This window comes from Chrysoperla carnea, chromosome 4, assembly GCF_905475395.1.
Source record: "Chrysoperla carnea chromosome 4, inChrCarn1.1, whole genome shotgun sequence".
NCBI lineage: Eukaryota > Metazoa > Arthropoda > Insecta > Neuroptera > Chrysopidae > Chrysoperla > Chrysoperla carnea.
The window spans coordinates 22,889,296-22,909,141 of NC_058340.1; the positions used below are offsets into that span (position 1 = coordinate 22,889,296).

Consider the following 19,846-nt stretch of genomic DNA (forward strand, 5'->3'; position numbering starts at 1 on the left):
ACACCATAGATTATTAGTTATTCGAAATTTCTTCCACTGTAATTGTGTAAATACAGAGTGAACTGTTAAAAAAGATTTTAAAATATAATTTAATAACTTGTAACAATCATTCCTATTGATAATCTTTGACGTAAAATACGCTCTGAAGCTATTATAGAGACTAGAGTCACAGTGAAGAGAGTTCTGGTCGTTAGGTGGATTTTTAGCGATGAAAACATCGCCGTGATAATATAACCTAGATCATTTAATCATGATTAGTTTTCATTAATTTTAAATTATAATGCTACGAGAATCAAGAGAAACAATACGACACGAGAATAAATCAAAAAGGCGAGACGATAAATACTCGAGATCCAGGCAGTTCGTCAATTAATTTTTATAGTTTTTTAAATTCTTTAAAAACGTACTTATTCTAAAGCAACAACAATTTAGAAACGTTTCATATCTCTATTTTGTTACTTTTCAAGGTTTTCGATAAGCTTTACTATGTCCTTAGAAAATATGAGAAATACAGCTTTTCTCTTGCTGAAACTTAAATTTGAATTAATTATCAAAATTTTTCGATTCGGACAGTTCATTTTTGATTGCATCTATCAATAAAAATCAAAATAGTTTATTGGAGAAATGTTCTTCTTCTTTAAGAAGGTTAAAGAATTTAGGAATAAAATAATATAGACTTTTTTATTGAAATTCCTGTGAATGGATCTAGTCTCCTAATAAATGTTAAAATATTATTAATTAATTTGAACTCTATTTTATCCACTTTCTTTTCGATGGTCCATCCGGTATATTTCATTCATTCATACATAAAACACCATCGGTTGTTATGTACAATTTTTGCGTTATTAATATTATTATATCCGTCCGAAAAAAAGAATAAAATAAATTGAACAAAATATATCAACAACTTAGTGGAACGAATTTTATAATACTTTGGAAGAATGATGAGGCTGTTTTTTTTCCTTTTTTTATGTTGCATAGTTCAGTTTGTTGTTTGTATGCCTTCGACCCCATACTTTGTTGCAACATTTTTTTTTTGCTGAATAGGTGTAGAACCACTGATTATTGTGTTAATAATTTAATATTTGCTTCTGTTTTTTTTTTGTGTTTTTATTTAATCATGGTTTAATATTTTTGAGAATATAATAATTTAATTAAATAGAATGATAATATAAACCCTAAAATAAAAGCAAACAAATTGTGAAAGAATTGGTCTGGCTAAACCATAAAAATCCAGGAAATTAGGAAATTATATTGCTCTGATTTTACAGATGTAAATGATGTGATATTCACCTACTAATTGAACATATTGAAATACTCTGTGCCCAAAAAATAAGGTGACATTGTATTTATTTTGAAAATTATTTATTTATTCTTCTAAATCAATTTCATCTCCTTCAAAGTAATACCCTCCCGATGCAATGCACTGATACCAACGGATTTTCCAATTTTCGAAACACTGGTTGTAGTCATTTTCCGGGATTGCTTTCAGTTCCGTCTTCGTTGAGGTTGAATCTCCTCTATCGTATCAAAACGGTGTCCCTGGAGCGGTCTTTTGAGCTTACTGAACAGCCAGAAGTTGCATGGCGCCAGATCAGGTGAATACGGTGGTTGCGAACAATATGGGTTGAGTTTTTGACGAAATGATCACGAATTATGAGTGCAATATGGCATAGTGCATTATCGTGGTGTAAAAACCATGAATTGTCATTCCACAATTCCGGCCTTTTTAGGCGGATAGCGTTATGCAAGTGACGCATAACGTTCAAATAATATTCCTTGTAGACTGTTTGGCCGGGCGGAAACAATTCATAATGCACAACAAACGCGCGCAGTTTAAATTCAAATGTCACCTTATTTTTTGGACACAGTATTATATGTATAAAGATTACTGATGAAATAATTATTTCAAGAACTTATAAGTCAGTTTTCTATTTTTTTGGAGTTCTTGAAAATAAGCTACTTGAGATTGGAACTATATGATGTATAACTGCCTTTTGATCGTTTGAAATTGTGGCCACACGTCTAAAGTAATGATTTTTGATACCCAAACACCTTTCACCTTTAATTCTCCAACCCTTACACATATGTCAAACAAAACTAACACTTTTAAACCCCGAATATACAATTCTTTTTTTTATCAATTGAATCCAGTCACGTGCGGTTCGTTTGCTTAAAATCATTTTTTTATAAAACATCAATTTCAAAAAATATTCCTAATATATGTCTATGTCTACAAAACACAAAAACTAACAAATATTTTTTCTCTATTTATTATTAAAAATAAAAATATATTTCATTCGATTCCATACAATTAAACCCATAAATTTTAATTCCATAAAAAAAATCTTAATAACCCTTTTTTTATCCTGTTTAAATATATTTGAATATTCATAAAAAAGATATCGGGAATTATAATACAATACGATCGTTTCGATTATTTTTTTCAAAATCGATACTTTTTAGTTTTTTTTTATTAGTGACAACGATGTGTATTATCAAATTACAAAAGAAATAAAATAATATTTTTTTTTGATACAATGTAAAAATAAATAATATCTTTCCAGACCATTAATCAAATTTAACAATGCCCATTTATTATTTATCAGAAAAAAAAATTTGTGTATATTGTTGTATATATTTAATATTATACAAAATTTAGGGACATTTTTGCAATATAAGGCGGCTGGCTTAGTTAGAGATGTGTGTAGATATTAAATAAATAACACAATTGTCGATTTTTGCATGAAAAATTATTTATAATTTTTAAGGAATTACACATAATATAATAATATAATATAAAAATGTTTTTAATAAAATGATTGATTGGGTAATTTTTGAAAAATATTTGTATTTGAAGCGTGATTTGTTTAAGCTTTATAAAATATACAGGATGGTCTTATAACAGTCAATTAAAATCTATCGAACTAGTTCATAAGGATAAAAGCACTTCAAGAGTTATTAAAACTATGCCAACATTTTCTGTCGTAACTGTTCGCTCACTTCGGCTTAATAAATCATCCAATTGATATTTTTTGTCTTTTAATTTGACCTGTATTTTGTAATTTTATTGCAAAGTATTAACTCATCCCATGTATCCAATTTTTCTCACAGGATATAAAAATCATAATATGGTTTAAAAATTTTTACATTCTATATAAGAAGCTGTTTGTTTATAAAAATATAATTTACTAAACATTTACAAAAGCCCATGAAAACGGCTCACACATGAATTTAACATCTTTGTATTAATCCCAAAAATCCATTTCTTGAAAAAAAATAACATTAAAACTTATATGAAAAAGGAATAATTTTTTGAATATTTTTAAAATTAGTGTTAAAAAAATATATTCTTTATGATCACCCTGTATTTCAATTGATATAATTTGTATTGAATATTCAAAAAATTTCGGTTTTTGTAATAAAACAATATGGTTGGGTTCTGTAAAAACCGTTATTTTTTGCACCTCATAAATTGTGATATAAATTGCAAATATAATTGATCTAATTTATTTGAAAAGCATTTATTTATTTGCATTAAGGGTACTCGGAAAAAAAGACAGATAAAAATCCGGAGTACTATGGTAATTACGAGTATGTTGGGTTGAGTTTGTCGACGATAAAGGAGTTGGTTGGGTTCTGTTAAATTTTTAGCAATTGCGGTAAAAAATGGGACACTATTACAGAAATTTTTCCGCTCTATTTTTTCTGGTTCTAATTTTTCCGGTCAAAATTTCCTAAATACGCATTAACTTGAAACATTTCATCGATTTCCTGGAATATTTCATGGAAATTTTGCTTCCACAATTTAGTTAAAAAATGTAAAATGCCTTTGTATTATAATGATTATTACTACATTAATTGAAAATTAATCAATTTTTTCTTTGCACTTAAAAATCAGATTTTTTGTAATTGTCTAGTTTTTTTTATGAATTTCCCAAATATTCTTACAAATGAGCATTAAAATTAATTATAAAAATTAAGGCGGTATTTCAGAAACTGATACCTTAATATTAAACGGTTTGTGGCTTAAAAAGTAAATAATATCCAATCTCTTCCCCTACCCTTGAATAAACAAAAAATGACTACTGTTCAGATTTTAATAAACGATAACCACCAAAAATAATAAATTTTTATAAATAATATTTTTTGAAAAAAATGTTTTTTTTAATAATAACAATTTAATTTCTCCTTTTATACTCATCTTTCATAATAATAATTTATAATATTCTTCAAAAGTTTCATTATTATTATTTTCAATCAATTAAAAATAATTATATAAAAAATAAATAAATATTTTTTTATTTATTTATTAACCATGTTCGTTAGTTACTTAGTATGGCTACCGTTGCGTTGTGAATTATGTTTAACATACAAAAATATAAAAAATAAAATTTCACTTGTAATAATTATTTATAACTAAATAAAAAAGGGCTACTGAAACATAATAATTTAAATAATTTTCTTATAAATAAAGAAGTCAACATGGCTACCTGTAACATAATAATAATATTAAACTATTAAATTATAAAAGAATATTTTATGTTGTGTTAGAAAATGAACAAATACGTAAATATTTTTATATTAGTTATTTTTTCTCTGAAAATATTGACTTATGTATTGTACCTAAAGTCAACGGGGAGGGGTAGAGTTACGTTACAAACTCGTTTTATACCTCCAGATCACATTTTCCTTACAAATATATATAGATAAATTTTTTTTTTTCCGGCATAAACGCTTCCCAAATCTTGGTTGATTTTAGAAACTTTCCAACTCCTTTCTTGCTCATTTATGTAAGTATTTTATGTGTTAAAAACCTGATTAGACAAACACGCCATTTTAATAAAAAGCATCTAACCAGGAGAAAATATGACGTTAGTGATGGAACCTTGCTGCTCAAAAGTTTTTTTTTTATATTTATTTATTAATTTTTGATAATTGTTTATTGATAAGAAACTTTAAAAGAAATTATGAGAGAAGATAAACAAAAAATTGAAATACAAGCGTAATAAATTTGGTTGTTAAATGCTTCTTGCTTGCTTGGTATTCTGGTTTTTTTTTCTGGGTGTAGGTATGTGGTATATGTGTAATCAAGAAGTAACTTAAATTATTTTTCTGTTAAAAATGGTGTTAAAAATATCATCATTTTTAAATAATTTTTATTTCTCAATTTAAATAGATAAAAATTGTAATTTATTGATTGTAAGTTTTTGGTGATGTAAAAAGTTGTTGTAACTTGTGGTCTATGGATTTTTCAGTTGAAAAATATTTATTTTAATCAAGGATTTTATATCAAAAGAATTCTTTTTGAAAAGAATGTAAGTGTTAATTTTATAATTTATTTATATTTAAAAAATATATTTTAGTTAAATAAATATTTGATTCCAATCGGCCATGGAGTATGTACAAAATCGATGATACATGCTTTCTCTTCTAAAATCCAATATGCCTTTTTTGCTAGTTGCTTGATGTACGTGTGTTCAAAACCACTTGTTTTTCATTTAAACCCAAACTTTTATATTTTTGATAGCCCATTTATCAGATAATTACTGTCATTTTTCCAGTGGTATTCGAACAGAACGCGCAAAATTATCATTCTATGTTTATGAAAGTCTGGGAAATTTATATTTTCTTCTCTCTGAACTCTCGTTTTTATCCTACTGTCAAGAGGTGATTATGTTTTCGCGCGTATCATTTAGGTGTGTATGATTGTAAATTTCTTTATTACCTGGTATCGTCCAAATCGCTCAACATTTAAGGCATCATTATATTTGTCTCAAAACCCAATACGACGTCGACTCAAAAAAGTCGAAAATAAAATAATTAATTTTTCAGCAATTTTCACAAGATAAAAATTTGGTACAGGCAATACGAAAAGATATCCCATAATTATTGATATCGATTTTCGAGATTATAACAAAAACTGTTTGTAAGAAATGTAATAATAATAAGTCATACACCATCATACTAATTATGTTCATGATTACCTATATGGATTTAACAGACCAGACTGATAGACCCATCAGGTTCTGGTTCTACATCGAACAAACAGTAGCTTCTACTAAAATAAACTCACTTCTTTTACCTTAAAATAGCAGAGCTTAACTCATAATTGAATTAAATAAAATGAAGATGAATATACGACAAAAGATCATCTTCTGCTCCACACACAAGGTACAGGTAGTTCTATGTTGTCTTTCTAATATAATTGTAATAAGCAACACGGTGTTTCACCAAACCAGTCAGTTTGTCCATATGGATTATACGTGGTGTTTCAGAATTGCATGGCTGTAGCACAAAATAACAAATATTTCATATAATTTGTCTCTGAACATGATGGCCAACACCGTTTCCCAGTACATTGCGGTTTGATTATTATGTTATTAATTAAACAAAATTGAAAAAAATACACTCGCACCATGATTCAACCACTGGCAAATTCTACTAAATTCAGTGCTGAAATACCTACAATAATGCCGTGTATATCTTGAAACACCCTATGAAGTAGTTCACCGTCACATATTACATTGTGGTTAAAAATATAGCCTAAGCTTTAGATTTATTAAAATCCTTTCGTTTATCGTATCTTTCATAATACAATATGTATTTTATTTATTGTTTTTTACTTATTCTTTTTATAATTGGTAAAAATTGATAATAGAATCTAAGCAAGTATTTGACAAAATAATATGTTTAAATATGGCTGTTTCCGAAATATATATTTCCGGATAATTGAATACTTTCTGCGTAACTGTCCATCGTTGAACAGCATATGCTCTAAAGAGAAAAGACAGTGTTTTTTTAAAGAAAACTGTAAAGGAAAACGGTAAAGGATATTTAACTTTTCAAATGATTAGGACATTTTATTTGGTTAGAAAATTAGAAGTCATATTAATTAGAGTGTAAGAGTGAAAAGGGTTGATTATGGGGCATACCTAGCCCCTGAATTTAAAATATTTCAGGGAGCTCTAATTACACAAAATCCAAGTAAATATCAGTTTTCTTATCTGCTGTGACTTTATTGTTGAAAATCAAAAATTCCTTGTAAAGTTTCTCGTAATTGTCAAATGTGATTTAGGCAGACGGTGTTAGTAATTATTTATTTAATCGATTCAATTCGTAATTTCAAACATAAAGGTAACACGTTTTTGAATGAAAACCCGCTTTTAATAGAATTTTTTCTCAACAAGCATCCAATCGTTAGGAATCACTTGATATAGAACAAGCAGAGTGACCAGTGGAAGCGTGCTGGGCCCATAACCCAGAGGTCCGTGAATTGAAACCACGCTTTGCTAACCTGTAATTTTAATTTTTATAGCTCGTACGTAACATTATAAATGTTAAATTCATTTTTATATTTTACAAAGTATATATTGAAAGATATATTAAATTATTAAAAATACTTTAACAAAAATGAAATAAAAAAATAATAAAGCCAGAAATATAAAAATAATAAGAATATTATTAATAAAAATAGAAAGAAAATTTTTAAATTATAGTTGGGGTTTTGGAACGGTTAGAACGGTGACAATGTGTCACAGTTTTAAATATATTACATTGGATTATATTAAGATATATTGTATCTTATAAAATACACGGGGACTCTTTCTATAAAACCTAACTCCGATAACACATATTATGAATAGGTGTACATGTAATGTTTATATGTTTATATGTTTACCTCTATATACAATGGGCAAGATATTGGTTAGAGGGCGAGGACCGATTTTCTTGAAACATAACTAAGAGCACTTTCCATTAAATTATTTATAAGACATTTTTAGGGAAAATTTTAGGGTATTAATTAAATACTTGTTTGATTCTTAACGAATTTTATAGCTACTGTTAGTTTTTACTGTAAGAAATAATTGTAGTATTAGTTTAAAAAAACACACTTCTGATTTAGCAGTCAACCCAGTATATGAGTACATTACGTTTGGTTTGATTAGGATATTTATTATGATATAGCATAAAAATTGCAGTGTACGTACTTAAAATTATCTCTGTTTTTTTTTAACTTCTTATAACTTTTTCAACTCAATTTTTGTAAGTGAACACAAAATTTTGACAAATAATACAAATTGACAGTTTAAAAAAAAAGATTCTTGCATATTCTCAAAACTCATGGCAACCTGAATCGATTGAAATTGTTTTAGTTTCCTAGGTAATCTAGATGTCAGTTTTTGTTATCTGTTGCAGTTTTGTTGGTTTTAAACCCCAATCAGCAAACATATATCATGCGATTAGGAACAAAGATCCAAAAAGTCTTAATCGGTTCACCCGTTCAGGAGCTACGATGTCACAGACAGGCAGACAGAAAGACACAAGCAAGCATAGCGATCAAACTTATAACATCCTTCTTTTAGCGTCGGAGGCTAAAAAATTAAAAACATATATTTATTTTCAATATCTGCACATGGAGGTTGCATTAGTAAAATAACACCAGATTTTTCATTTATAAAATATAGATTTTTAGACAAAAACCTCCGTTCTTCTCGATTAAAAGGATCCATTCATACTGTTCTTCATCATATTGTTATTATAAAAATGTCTTTTAAGCTTAGTTAAACATACCTATTGTTCTCATTTTATATCAGAATGGACGATATATCAGACAAACTAAAATAATATACCTATATATTATATAATATCAAAACTCTCTATGAATTGAACCGAAGAACATACAAACCAATCTACCGCGTGTTGAGTATCAAAATGCTTTCTACATTTTTATTTTATTTTTGTAAATGATTCGTTTAATTTATTTAAGAAAACACTTCTGTAAATAATATGCCTAACATTTTATTTTTATTTATTTTTTTATATGATTTCTTTTTGCAATAAAGAATCTTATTTATTTAATTTAGATCGAATAACAGCAGGTTTTGTAACATTTTAAAGACATTGGAACGATCGTATGCTATTTGTCATTTCAATTAATTTTCTACAAAATTATTTCTAATAAAGTTTTTATTTTTTATTTTACAAATCTCTATATATTATAAATGCGAAAGTAAGCACGTTTGTTTGTTTGTTTGTTACGCTTTCACGCTAAAACTAGCGAATGGTTTTTAATGAAACTGTACAGCAATATAGCTCATACTTCAGAATAACACATGAGATATAATATATAAAGATATATTAATAAAAAAATAAAAATTAATTTAATTTCACATTACCATAAATTACAGATTTCTGTAAAATTAATCATTTGACAATACCATAAATTACAGATTTCTGTAAAAATAGTCAATATAAAATATATTTCACGGCCTTCTTTTCTGATATAATCAATGAATAATTACGACTATTATACATTTAAAAAAATAGAAAACCATACATATATTTTGCCTGTGTAAAACAATCCTTACCATTATTCCGAATGTTATAGAAAGGGGATAAGCGAGAGTAATCTTTATCAATCTTTACTTTTAAGCTCAACGAAGTAGGTGAGTATCACTCTAGTTAATACATAAATTATCCTTTAAAAAAGTATTTAAGAATATTAACTACTGAGGAATTTGTAATTTTCAGCAAATTTTATTCTGTTTTTAAGTCGATATTTTTAATTACCATAAGCAGTTCATTTTATTTTTTAGCTACGCCATAATTTTTACCTACACAGAAAACTATAGTAGGTTTTTTATTATAATATTATTTATTCATCTCTATTATTTCTGCTCCTCAAAATTCAACATAGTTTACCAGGTATAATAATCTTGTTAATTATAAATACATGTTTAAAATTAATTATAGTGGTCCACTGTAATTAAATAAAAATATGAAAACATATTCCGCACATTCCAATCTGATGATTTGCTTTTTTAAATTTAGAAAACTTTTGCGAATTTTTTATCTCTTCCATTAATTATAACTTTTTTGACTTCTGACAGTTTAAGTTAAAAAACAATTTGTAATTCATTAATTTAAATAGTCATGAAGAAATCATTAATCAATTGAGCTCTTGAAAAAATAATAAAATTTTCTAGACTTATTCGTATTTCACTCTGGGGACATTAATGCCAAGACTGAAATTGAGCCATACTTCAGGCACGTTCTAATAGTTTAAACATATGATACAATAGTTTGAACATATAAATTGTTATAGAACCAAAGTTTTTAAGACCAAACCCTTTGTAGAACAACATCTGAAAGAGATACTATTATCAGAAGTGCTTCGAAACAATTGTTGATTTCGCACAATTATTTCTTTCTGAATTTATATCATTCTGAAACTTTTGTGGGACGGTTTGTGTAGACAAAAAATGTGAAAAAGGAATCAGATCCCCTATTTGCTGTTTAATTTGCAATAATATTCATGCAAAATTCGGGAATTTGCTAAATAAAAAAACAGAATTTTTTGGGCATGACTGTACTTCTTATTAACCCAAAATACAAATAAAATTAAATCAAAATTAATAAAATTTTCAATTAGATCCTTTAAATAAAAATTTGTACCCACCCATCCAAAAAACCATAAAGGATTAACCCAAATCCACATTTAGTTTCAAGTATGTTTTCAATTAATTATTATTGAATTTATTTATTTTTTTCAAATATTTTTATATTTCTTATAATTAAACATTCAGGTAGTTAAAAATTTGAGCACCCAAAAATTTTTATAAAAATGTCGATGATGTTATTGTTTAAAATGTCAAAAATAATCAAATTACGGTTGAATAAATTATTTAAGTTTTTTTTTTTATTATTATTAGACATATATTTTTGTAAAACTAAATTCCCACCTGGTTAGATATTTTTAATAAAATAGAATACCTAATATAATATACACCTGAATTTTGCAAATGAAGTTTTTAAAAAGATTTTTTTTTCGGTATCTATGTATTCTTTTGAAGTTATTGTTTACCTACATTAATGTATTTAAATTTTAAGGGTATGTTTTATACATTTATTAGCCCCTACTAATTTAATACAATACCGAGTTTTAAGTTTTTACGTTTGGTAATAATTAAATTTTTATGGTTTTAATACAATTATGGTCAAAATCTACAAATTTATTATGTAAAAATTATTTGAATCTTGGTATTTTATTAATTCAGGGAATCAAAGCTGTCGGCAACTCACACTTTTAAAAAATACGGGATTCTATCTATAAGACGAAACACATGCTATCATGACGCCTGGTATCTTAATTAGCATTTATTAAAGGTTTCTTTTAATGTTGCTTGTACAAAAAGTTGAAAAAATTAGAAAAATTTAATTTATTCAAAAATAACTTAAAATACTTGAAAGATTGAATCGCGTTGGTAAATTTAAGTCAAAGGCTGCATACGACCATACTATTAATAAAAGAAATTTTCGGGAAAAGTTTATTTTGCAAAAGGTCATTTAAGGAAGAATAAGTTTAACATTATTATCGTAGAATAAAAAGCCAAAACACATCCAATATTACATTGGATAGATCGAAAACAGCTATTTTAAAACCGAGTCAAAATATTTGAAAAAAAAAAATTGTGATGAATTTGACATAAATTTTTTTCTTCACATAGATAGTCATAGATATAATTTCTTGAATATTGTAATTACGATGTCTAACGTCGAAAAATAAGATCGAAATTTTTCATAGAAACTTAAAAAAAAAAAACTTTTTAAGACAATTTAAATATTTCCTAGAATTCAAAGTTTTTTTAAATTAAATACAGAAAGATAAAAAAAATTTGCATTTTCTAAATTAGCCAAATTTTGCACGAAGGCATAATGAGTGCCACAAATACCATAACCCTGTAACTATATTTTATTTTGTAATTTTAGTTATTTATAGGTCGATCAATTGTTATGACACAAATTTCGTCAAGACATACTTAACTTAATCATAAATAGAAATGCTAAAGGCACTGCCCTGCGTTTCTACTAATATCAATCCCAAGAGAACCTCTAAAATAGCTAATAGGTAATTTTTAAATTTCTGTATGGATGAAAATTGCCACATTTAAACTGTTTATAAAATAATGAATATATCTATTTGGGTCTTACAGTTACACAAAAAGGCACACAGACTCGAGTGAAACTTACAAGACGGAAACTATATAATCTTGAATTTTCAACGAGTTTTTCGTTCTGATTTTATGTAAAATATAAAGATTTTATAAAATATAATAAACAAATCGTCTTTAAAAAGTTGTCGCTTGAATGGGTTAGTTATTGTAGTGGTACCACTGTTTAGTAATATACCTATATAGTATTATGTGTCGTCTCTGTATATCTATTAAATATATTACAATAAATGGGTTGGCATTATTGCACATACGAAATATCTAGGTGTATATGTACAGGATCACCCAAAAGTAAAGAACCCTTTTTGAAATGGAATAAACTATCCGCAATAATATTTTAATATTCCAACTTCAGATTATTAAAGCGTATGCCTGAGAATTTTTGGGATTATATTAGTTTTTATTCGACCGCAAAAGTAAGATTTTGTTTTTCTTGTATCAATGAATATTTGTAAGTTTATTTTCGCTCTATTTTTTAAAAACTGAAACAACCACAAGCTGTTTTTGGACGTTACATGTCCTAGGACGCTTGCTCTGCCGAGATGTATTCAACGAATAGATTTCATACAGTAGCTTGGAAAAACTCCAACTCCTGGGTTTACGTTTTAAGGTAAGGCCTTGGTTTACACACTTAGGCTATAGAGCCCATTGCGATACTACATATGTGTTTTACCACCTTTTCCGCTGATAATTTCAATTATCAGCTCCTCAATTTCAGAGGCTGAGTGCACCTCCTCCATGCATATACCATGTACTCCACCAGCCCATCACAACTATTAATTAAATTAATTTTTGTTGCGGCTCCGGGAATCGAACCTGCTACCCTGGCTAACCAACAGAGCTACTAGGGCGCCAAATTAATAGTAATATTATTTTAAAATGAGTGTCTGATTTTTTGACAACTCTGTATAAATGAATGTATATGTATGTATGTATGTATATGGATAATAAATGCATCCAAATGTTTCACATCTTTCTCGTTCGTACAACAAGGAATAATAATGCAATTTTGTTATCAACTCGAGCATGAAATGAATTTGCGCTTCTTTTCAAGACACTATTTATATACCTTGGTGAATATAGGTATTATCATTTTGAAAAATAACTTTTTAGAATAATATTGTCCCTACATTATATATTAATGTATCGTACGTATATTGCTTTTTGTTTTCGTCATCACCTGTGCGCTGTGTTTTTCAAGGTTTAAATTTTATCCAATGAACTGCCAGAAAATTTTGTAACATATACCTGTTTTTGTTTCTTAGTAGGTTGTAATATAGATAATTAGCTAATTTGAAAAAATGGTTTTGCCGGAATATTTAGTGGAAAACAAAAGAACGAAAATTTTTGGAATTAGAAAAAAGCGTTAGAAATGTTCTTAGTTTCAGTATGGGTGACAATACACTTTCACAAACAAATAGATACTCTTTCGCCAAAACACTTTCTTTGGCTAATTCAATGTTTTTGAAAGAGCCATAAGATGTTAAAGAAATAGATAAATTAGTAGACACTCAGATATTAGAAATTATAAATTATTCTAGTAAATGAAGTTATTTTCTTTTTTTCAATAAAGTGGAATCCATCTAGGCGTACACTTTTTTGTAAGTGAGTCGTGAAATGCTTGAAAAAATCAATGAAAACATATCATGAAAAATCAATGAAAACATATTATCTTTCTACCGTTTTGCCATAAGACCAATATTAAATACTCCTACTTCTAAAGTCATCTATTTATTTAAATGATCGGGCAACTCACCTTAAATATTCAGAATTCGGTTAGAATCAGCCCAACTTCATATACAAAAATCAAGCTTTATATTTAAAATTGCCTTAAAGCTCGCATATCCTTAAAAAGATAATTTGAAGAAATTGATATAATTTCTTTTTACAGCTTTTTAACCCCATCCTGTATACAGATAGACCAAAATTGTGCTCTTTATTTGTCAAACCATCAATCCAAAATTCATGCAAATAAAACTGCTTATAAAAGCATCATAAGAACATATTATATAATTTTATTAAATGTGTTTACGTTCGTTTACACATATTACATTATTAAATACTTTATAACATTATATTTTCAAATGTATATAATATACAAATAAAAAAAAAACTTTTAACAAAAAGAAAACCGCCTTCAAAAGAAAAACTTTTCCAAAACAAACTAATATGCACTAAAAAGTTAAAAATAACGATAATATAATGTAGTTAAAATTATTGATATTTTTGGAGTCGGTGTCAGCCAAGGAAACAACTCTAACAGATCAGTTTGGTAAATTAGCTTGGCTGATGTTATTTTATTCGTTTTTATTCGGCTGATATTATTTTTATCGTTATTTTTTCACCTTTTAGTGCATATTAATTTGTTTTGGAACAGTTTTTCTTTTGAAGTCGGTTTTCTTTTTGTTAAAAGTTTTTTTATTTTGTGATTTTTAGTGAATCAGAAGTACTAATTTGTCACTAAAACAAGAATTATCAAAATCGATTGGCGTGATATTGAGTAATTCGACCTATTGCCGTGAATACTTAATGAAAGTTTAAAACTTCTATGGTTTTCTCATGGATAGCGTTGTCAAAATATATAAAGAATCATCATAATCGGTTCACTCAGTTGAAAGTTCTGAGATAACATACGTAAAAAAATATAAATATACAGTCGAATTGATTACCTCCTCATTTTTTGTTTGAAGTCGGTTAATAAAAGATTTTTCTTAAGAAAAACAAATTTAAATTTTCAATTCAAAATTGCATTTTAAAAGTTTTTAACAGTATTCAACTCTCTTTTTATAATACTTACACAATAAGTATGAATGTATATAAATATTTTACATTTAATAATATATATATACATATATATATAACTGACAAAAGAAATACTGCTTGAGCTACGTCTTTCTCATAATATTAATACATTCACCCCATACAACTTACACCCCCATACTTTTCAAAACTCTCGTCACCTGCTACCCCATCATATATGAGCAAAGATGGTCATATATGTGTGTAAGAATATCTTTTTTTTTGCTCGTTTTCACAACGAAGTCTTTACTATATAGAGAATGATAGGGGTTGAATGGTATAGTTGCTTGGTTCACTTTTCATTAAGAATATTCTAACTTTGTCTACAATATTCGTATAGTCTATTTATGTATTAGACCGTGAGCCCATACACAGAAAAAAACTAAACTCGGATACTTAACTCAAAATAAAGTATTTTAATCCTTAAAAGAAGTATTTTTTCAAACCAAAAATAATTACTTGCAACCATATAAAGGCATATTTTGTTGCAACTAGTACTTTTTTTACTGTATAATGAAGAATTTCGATGAAGTTGAACAATTTGGTATATTTTTTACAATTTCCCTCATTTTTCCAATCCAAATTGAACATTTACAGAGCTTCTGAAATTTTTTTCACACATTGTATTGCCAATAACTTTCTTTTAACTTATACGGTGCACAAAAAAACAATCCACAAGAAATACTAAAATCTAATTTAACCCTCAAATTTTTGTTTATCAATCTTCAAAATGAAGAATCATGGAAATTTCGTTTTATAATAGGCTCACGATCTATATGTGTTGTATGTTATATGTATATAATGATACTTATATTAATAAATTTAAAAAGTTTTTAAATTAAAAGTTGAACAGTCATCTGTTTTTAGTTTTTCTTTTTTCCGAGAAAATTTATGTTTATATTTTTATTCTGAATAAAATAGCAAGTATATATTATTCTATTGTACAGTATTGGAAACTTTATAAATGTCTAATTTTATGCATATTATTAAAATAAAAAATCAAAACCTTTAAATGGCAAGAAATATTGATTGTTTTTATTATTTATTATAAACATTTTTCCAAATTAAATATCTGATATATCGATTGAGATTCTATATTCATAGGAGCGAAAGATATAATGGTTTTAACTGCTATGCTGGATAAACTTTAATAAAACAAACGATTTTGCTCATCGTTTTGAGTAAAAATTTCAGGCAAAATATAATACAAAGTGAAATTTTTTATGCCCCCATGCTTATTTTTGAAAACAGATAATAACCTAAACTAATAATGTGGATAAAAATTATTTCCAAGAAAATCATAGAACCATGTCAATTAAAATTAATGAATTTTATTTAAATTTCGCGATAAAACATTCATTTTTCGAAATAACCGTTCTAATAGAATTTTTTGATCAATTATTTTCTCAAATAAAAATTATATTGTGTTTGGTTTGACATTAACTGTAAAAATTTGAAAAACATACACAAAGAATTGTCTCCAGTTAAAACAGAACGATATTTCTTTATTCACTATTATTAAAAAACACGAATTAACATTACGATCGATCGAACTTTATATATATAGCTTCGAACGATAATACAGAAAAATTTCCGCGTGAAGACATAATAATCATAAATTACTGGACAAAAAAAAAACTTATCAGCATATTGTATTATTAAGTATGAAAAAAATTATTACAAATAGTACCTACAGAATTTTTCGAAATATTCCTGAAGCTGTTTATTAACTACCAACCAAGTAGGTACTGTTCAATTATTTTATAGATTATATTGCAATAACCTAAGTTTACATTATAATGCATTTAATTTTTATGAAATACCCTTAAGATACAATCGAACGGACATCGAACCAACTTTTAACTATATTGAATAGATATAACTTTACTATTTTATATAAGTATGGTGGTATTCGTTCGTTCTCAGTTTTTATTCACGTTTGTATCTTTTAAAAAAATAAAATAAAAAAAACTCTATGTGAAATACCAATTTTATTTATTATTATTTTACATAATTACATAAAATTATGAAAATATGTAATTTTGTGATTTTTTTTTTCAAAATTATTATTTTTTTGTTTATTTCTGCTTCAGTGTAAATAGATATGTTTTCTTTATTTGAACTTTAATATGCACTTGAATTATTTATGCACATAAATAAAGTTATTTAACTATTTAATTAATTGCCTAGCAGAAAATTATTACGTTCATCCAGAAGATCGCAAATATTTTATCTTAAATATCACGTTTGGTGGTGTTTATCATTTGAAAATTGAAAATTTATAGAGTAAAAATCATTTAAGATATTTCAATACCGAAAAAATGAACATTATCCAGAAAACGTGTAGCTATTTTTATCAATTAATCATCATTTTACACGTCTTTGTGAAAAATTCATATCGATTCTCTGTACGGTTTAGGAGAAATTAACTATCAGTGTTTTTATCAAAAAAAGTTTTTCATTTTTATGCAAAGTTCTTAATTTTGGTATGATTTTAAATTTTTTATGTAAATGGTAACATTTTTAAGAGCACTTTTTTTTATTACGACTTCTTCACATACCACCAAGTAAAAATGTCCGTTTTTAATAATTAATTTATCGTAAATCGTTTTGGTATTGAAATGCCTTAAAAGTAGTTTTTCAATTTTATAACAAAATTATCAATCATTTACGAAAAATAGACCTAAAAACTAAAAATAAAATTTTTCTAAGACTCACTGGCATGATGATGAACACTCCTATCAAAAACTGAAGTGTAGAACACAAAAGATGTGGACTGGGGCTTCCTACTTCCTATTGAAATTTCTCTTGGGCTTCTATGTAACGCAAAGTTTGTAGACATGACATACATAAACTTTGGTTTACTTTTTTGAGAAAAAAGTACTTGAAAAATTTAGCTGAACAAGCTTGAAATGCATGAACACATATGTTTCAAACTTGTATTTAAAAAAAGAACCTGTCGTTTAAATTTAAAAAAAAAATTAATGCATAACAAATTATAATTAAATAATTAAATTAAAAAATTTATGTATAGATAGATATATATTTTATAATAATTATTAAATAACATTAATAAAATTATGTTTATAAAAATCTTGTAGGCAAATGATTGATATCTTTTGAAAGAAACGAACAGATGAGAAGAAATCTTAATATTCAATCTAATCTTTTAGATACCTATTTACGTTTACATATATGAATATTAATATCATCTTTGACTTCCACAACACTGAGATGAATGAAATCATTTTGAATTCATTTTTATCTGGTTCTTGTTTTAATTATGGTATTTAAATTTTAAATTTTAATTATAGATTAATTTTATTATCAAGCTTAAATTATAAAATATATTATTATACATACGTGTTAGTTAGTTCAATAAATTTTTAATTTTATAGTTGAGTTCCTGTTTCTAAGAAAAATGAGTTTAAGAATTTAGTAAACTGATTTTGGTTCAAATTTTTTCTAAGTTATAAAAATTTTGAAGAGGGACTCAATTGGGAAATCTGAACAATCTTCTTTTTTTAAATCCGTTAAAAATATAAACCGTTTTTCCAAAAGTTATTTAAAGATTCGTTTACCAATCTACCTAATAAGAAACTCGTCACCCCAAAATGAATCATAAAAATAACTTTAAGTATTATGAATGTAACTCTAATTAAAAAAAAAAAAAGAAATAATACACTTTCAATTCGTAGAAATTATTACAAAATTATTAGTTATTAACTAAACAGAGAAAAATGACTTCCAAAAAAAATAAAGTAACTCTTTTAGTAACGAACGATCGTACACATAGTATTTAAACCGTGTAATTATATATACATTTTTTTTTTGTTATGTTTCTTTAAAATGTGGCTACTCGGAAATGGGCCATACACTATATATACATATAGGCTATAGGGTAATTTGAAGTACCAGAGAGATAAGTTTACAATTTTCTGTTTTTTAAAGCAATTTTTGAAAAACCAAAAAGGAAATTATTTCTGTTTATGACAATTTTATTCCTAGATTACATAATTTTATGAATTTTTTTTAAAATTAAACAGCAATCGATAAAAATTTGTTATCCACGATACAAGATCATATTATAACATTTACACACCGATTGTGCCTAAAAACTTCTCTCTTAATCTTAACGGTTCACTCTCCTTAACATAGCGACCTAATGTTATTGAAATATTGAAACATGGAAAACCTTCGAAATTTTTTCATTCATAGATTCACTTCTCTGTGTGTTTAGTAATAACACTCCGCCTTCAGTTATTTATATTTTTAAGACTTCTCCATCTTTGATTGTTAAAATTAGCGTAGTACAATGTTGTTTGATTCAAGGTACATAACGTTGTATCTTTTCAAAATTTACTTTCTCAACATTTCACATTATGTTTAAAACGTAAAAAAATTGGCAGTACATGTCGGTGTCGTACTGAAGTCGTGTGAGTGCCACCCCTGTAGTCCACACGACTAACTTTCTAGGGGGGGGGGGGGAACATTAAAAAAAGGTCTTGTTAGCCGTCATAGATTATTCTTCGAATATGTACTACAGCTTATTCTGGAACGATCATTATCTCCATCGATAAATGATGTGTTTTATCCACTTTTCAGATTCTGTTGATTAAGTTATTTCCACTTTTTTTATTACCATTAAAAAATGGTTCAACTAATTCTGTTGAAAACTTTCTTAAATACGCAATTACGCTTCGAAAAAGCCCAGTCACGTGTTAATGTCATAACTGGTGAAATCCGAACGAACATACGAACATACGCACATACATACACACACAGACATACTTATCTCCAAGGTACTACACATTACCGTTTGTATTGGATGGTATTATTATTTTATCCAATAATATCCAATTATATGTACAAACCAAATAATTATCTAAATTAAAAATAAGACCTTTAAAAATATGTACATTTTTATTTAACACTATATTACGTATTTTTGAGGAGCTGATGTTATTTTTTAAAAAGAAATAATAATAATTGTAATAAATGTATGGGAAAAAAAATCAGTATCGAACACAACC

The 19,846-nt window shown here is 26.5% G+C and overlaps 1 protein-coding gene across 3 annotated transcripts in view; it reads right to left on the minus strand.

Annotated features, from left to right (window-relative positions):
- LOC123299053 (zinc finger homeobox protein 3) overlaps positions 1 to 19,846 on the minus strand; it is a 210,731-nt gene that overhangs the window by 47,666 nt on the left and 143,219 nt on the right. The gene's annotated exons all lie outside the window — the stretch shown is intronic.